The following is a 5,307-nucleotide window of genomic DNA, read 5'->3' as shown; positions in this document are numbered from 1 at the left end:
AAAATCAGTTCAAATGCAATCATATATCATAACTTGAAAAATTGAAATAATATTAATTAACCTCGAATGCCTCTAAGCTACATGCATTCGTTCAGGCTGTTTCGACTGCCATGTCGTGGTGAGGTTTTGGGTGTGTGTAATGCATTATGCAATCTCGGTGTACCCCTCTTATTGAATCGATCTAGAAAATGCAATAGTAAAATACACCTTACTTTATTCTATTTACTATAAATAAAACATAACATAAAATGTAATTGTATTTGGACATTTACGACTTCAATGTTATGGGTATATTTTAAAGGGATCTTTTCACGCTTTGGTAAATTGACAAAATTGAAAAAAGTTGATTCAGATTCGCAAATTTTCGTTTTAGTTATGATATTTGTGATGAAACAGTAATACTGAACATTTACCATGGTCTAATATAGCCATTATATGCATCTTTTGACGATTTTAAAACCTAAAAATTATAAAGCGTTGCAACGCGAAACGATTGAATAATTTGGAGAGTTCTGTTTTTGTCGTTAAATTTTGTGAAACTACGAAGATTGCTTATATAAGGTATAAAATACGTCAAGCAAGCGTACTCGGCGGAATAGCTCAGTAGGCTAAAGCGTTTTTACTTCAGGACTCTGGCAGGACTCCAGGGGTCACTGGTTCGAAACCTGGTCCGGGCAATGTTCTTTTCCTTTTCTTAATTTTATTCTTGATTTTTTACTGGAGCTTTTACGATCCAATGTTTACATTTATCGATATAAAGCATTTAATGAATAAGTTAAAAAATGCCAAAATCTGTGAAAAGGCACCTTTAAGAGTAACCCATTTAAAAAGATAGAGTTCCGATTAAACAAGTGACATTATTTATAATATTGGAAAAAATTCTGCTTGCAATATGCTTTGAATCGAAGTCTCTCTTTTACCCATCTTTGTCGAAATAATAAAAACTTGATTAAATGAGCTTTCAAACAGACTTATGATAAACGACTAAGAGCATAATTGTTTTTTCTTATGATAGCAGCGTATTAAATTTGAAATTATAGAAAATTATATTTTCATTTCGTTTTTTGTTCGGTACCTTGTCTTTTGAACTGTATTCATTTTTGTTTTATTATCCCCCGCCATAGGCGGAGGGATATTGTTTTGGCGTTGTCCGTTCTTCCGTCCGTCCGTCCGTCTTTCCGTCCGTCTTTCCGTCCGTCCGTCCGTCCGGCACTTTATGTCCGTAGCCATATCTTGGAAGTGCTTTGGCGGATTTCATTGAAACTTGGTAGGAGTATATATATGGATAAGAGGATGATGCACGCCAAATGGCAATGTACACCATCCTTTAATAACAGAGTTATGGCCCTTTGTATTTTGAAAAAATGCTTTTTTAAGTGTCAAATATAACACTTTTTGTGTCCAGAAGCATATTGGCGGGGGATATCAATTCAACGAATTTGCTTGTTTAATACCGTTTTCTCTGTTATGATTTATACTAATATCATAATATGCTCGCTTAAACGTAAAACATCTAATTCCATACTTTGTAAGTTACTTCATAATTCACTGTTGTTACGCTTTTATACGCCAGCACATCACATTTCATTAAATGCCTCCTTATAAACTATAAAGTGTGAATTCTTCAGTGGGATCATGGAGTATGAAGTCACCACAGGTCTTTCGTACTATCACGGCGTTGAGATATGATGCATCGATAAAGGTCGAATTTTGCAGGGTTTTAAAGTACGCGATATTCTGCGTCAAATACACATAAAATGCCAGTCAGGACCCGTTATATTTGTTAATTTGCGCCCCATGCGACGCACAATCATTTTGACCTATTGGTTCTCGTAATATCAACACGAAACTCTGAAAGACAACTGCAGTACGTAATTTTCTAAAAGGATGTACCAGTTGTCTCGCTTGTTGATTTATCGACCAACCGTGTTATCGCGCACCTTGATTTATCGACCAACCGTGTTATCGCGCACCTGCTGTTGCTAGGTGCAAAGTCCTGAATTGAGATTACATTGCGTAAATGTGAGCTATTTATGTCGCTATGAAAGAAAAGCTTACTGAGGTTTCGATAGATTATTATCTGGCAAGCAAAATTAAACTATAAAAGTAAATACAATCTTTAATTTTATAGGTGTGTGTTAAATCTCGGCTATTGTTTACGTAAATAAATAATCGATTACTATACTTTTAACTAATTGACTTTGACACAGCCAGCATATTGAGCATACATTCGCTGCTTGTAACTCAGGTTATATTGGGACCCCCATTTTTATTGACATGATCCCTGAAAATTATTAACTAGAGTCCTAGGGACCCCTTAAATTTGACATGAATGTAAACACTGATTTTGTTAAATCGATACTTGAATTTCAATGTTCTATATTAAGCACCCGCGCTGTTTGACTTTCGTAGAAGCAACTAAGGAAGTTTAAAAGTTGTTTATATCAACCGGGTTTATGTGGTGTTACCGGATATATATTGGGGAATGAGAATTGTATTTGGCACAGTTACAATTAAATGACGCTGTATTAATCGCCTAAGAGGTAAGATCGTATGATTATTTACTAGCAAATGAAAACTCCGACAGGTTTCAATGTAGATTCGATTAGGAAAATGTGTGTTCTAAATAGTAATTGGTGCATTTTGAATTATGAAATAACTGTCCATAAAAATCGGTTCAAACTTAATCTATTAAACACTTTTCTGGCATTAGATCTAGTATTACTGTAAAATGCCTCGCATCAAATGCCTAACAACCCCCTTTATCATAGTCTCAATATTAATATGCTCATTCGCATATTTAGTAATTAGCAAGCTTACACATCTAATAGCTTTATTAAACTGAGCATGTTGGCGTTATAATGTGAAATCTGGCTGTATTCATCGTGTTAACTGTTTATTGAATTAGTGTGTTCATACACAAACCAAAAGGCTATCTCTTATATATATAGAGGGAATATTATGTGAATTTGGGATAAAGATCAAGTTTATCATGCGAGGCTTAGAACCGATGTAGCGCGAGGTTTGCCGAGCGCTAACATGAATCGAGCCGAGCATGATAAACTTGATCTTTATCCGAAACTCGCATAATATTCCATTTATCCTATTATTTCCTCACTATTTTCGATTTATAATTATCAAATGTCGCATTTTTTGACGATTGTATCTGTCCGTATTTGACAAAAACATATTCTCCAATTTTTGGAAAAACCAAAATCTGATATAAAAATAGCGATAGTATAAAGCTTAAGTTTATACGATCGTTGTTATACTATCGATTTTCATCTGGTAATAGGATAAATGAAAACATGCTTACAAGCGACACTGATCTTTGTGGCTATTTAGGGTAAACAACGTTTGATTTAACAGGGACGTGTTCCCGTAATTTCTTTTTTTAATACCATAACATATATTAACTAACAAACATATAACATACAGCAATGTCTTAATAATGTATAATATCGAGACAAAGAAGAATTAAAAGTGTTTTGCCTTCATGAGATTACGCGCATTTACTAAACAATTTAGGCGCTATGTTTGTAAAAAACGTAGTTCCAAATTTTTCATGGAAAGCGTTACAAAAAGTTTATTATTTCACAGATTTCAATTGAAAATTATCTAAAAATGTATCAAATTTGTTCAAAATTGTTCGCTGTCAGTATTATTCCGATTGTCTGAAAATCATGTATACATATATGTTTGAATCTTTTACGAATACTATGAATATTTCCATTTGGCAAACTGTGCACAAGTTTGAAGACGATATAAACATCAGTTGTGTGCTTTTCGTCATTCATTAACTTAAAGTTAAATGTTCTGCCGGTGTTATTATATAAGACATTCACTACTTTAATACACGCGAAGGAAATGGCTTTCTTAAGTATCATAGCGCTTGTATAGAATATTAAATAATGTACTGTTCCTGTATCAGAGTGTCTTGTGCTTATCAAATCATCTAAATTATTATTTTAAATGGATCACCTATTTATGCTAAAGTATATACTTAGGCAATATTCTCATTTCCTCTTGATATGTTCTTTAAATGCCGCTTTGAGTGAAAACATTGCATTAAATATGGAAGTATAAATACAATTTGCGAAGTTCAAATTGCACTGGCATTTGTACCAATGATGTATCCTTGATATTTCAGGAGCTGCAAAAACATGTCTAAAGCCGTTTCTTCTCAAAAGCAACCACAAAGACCGGGGTAAGTATTGTTAAATGGACAGAAGTAATTCATTATTTATTGATACGAAGACTTCACATGTAGTGTATAATTCGCATAGTTTTACCAAATGCAATGGGTGTAAATAGCCATATTTGTATACACAAATATTTAAAGTAACATGAATACAAAAAATCTACGAATATTTCGCAAATTATTTCGTAAAATAAAGTTAACCCATAAAAAATCAGTGTCCAATATAGCAATAGAAAAAATTGCAACGCAAGATGTGGTTTGATAATATAAATTTAACGAGAAACAAAATGCTCGTTTTGTGTTTGTTATTGTTCTACAATATATTCCATGTTAATTTCCTGCCACGATATCCGATCATTTACAATCAAACGCGAGACCGGGCAGCTTCGGAATAACGACCTATTCATGCGAACTACGTCCTGCTTCCGAATCTGCTCAAAGCCAATATCGCGTTCGCTCTTAAATGTTCGGAAATCGTAGCCGGAAATTCACATGCAATATATTGTGACACACACAAAATATAAACGAGCATTTTGTATCGCGTTAAATCTATGATACCCAACCACATTTAGCGTTGAATTTTCGGCTATTACTATGAGGAACATTGATTTTTTAAGTGTTAACTTTATTTTTCGTAATTTTGTACACAATTTTATTTTGAGTGTAAATGTGCTTTTAAACATTACAGATCATCCAAGAATCCACCACCAGCACACGACAAGAAGAAAGACACAGCAGTTGTCAAAAGCGTGTCAGAGCTCCAGAAGGAAAACGATGCCCTAAAATTTCGCATCGAATGCCTAGAGAAGGAATTTGATCCGTAAGAAAACCGACTTTCGACGACGAAATTAAATTTATTTTTGATTTGATAATAATAATAATAATAATAATAATAATAATAATAATAATAATAATAATAATAATAATAATAATAATAATGATGACTTATGCGCAATGAAATCAATCAATCTTGTATGTTTTTTCTTTTACAGGAAAGTGTTTGAAAAGAAAGCAGGTCAAAGTAAACAACAGACAGTGCTCACGCTATTCGCGGAAACCTTAAAAAGGTAATATTAAAAGTGTTCATTAAATTACTAAGACCCTTA

The sequence above is a fragment of the Dreissena polymorpha genome, chromosome 4 (assembly GCF_020536995.1).
Source record: "Dreissena polymorpha isolate Duluth1 chromosome 4, UMN_Dpol_1.0, whole genome shotgun sequence".
Classification (NCBI taxonomy): domain Eukaryota; kingdom Metazoa; phylum Mollusca; class Bivalvia; order Myida; family Dreissenidae; genus Dreissena; species Dreissena polymorpha.
The sequence above is the reverse complement of the archived record's forward strand: the minus strand, read 5'-3'. Positions refer to the sequence as shown.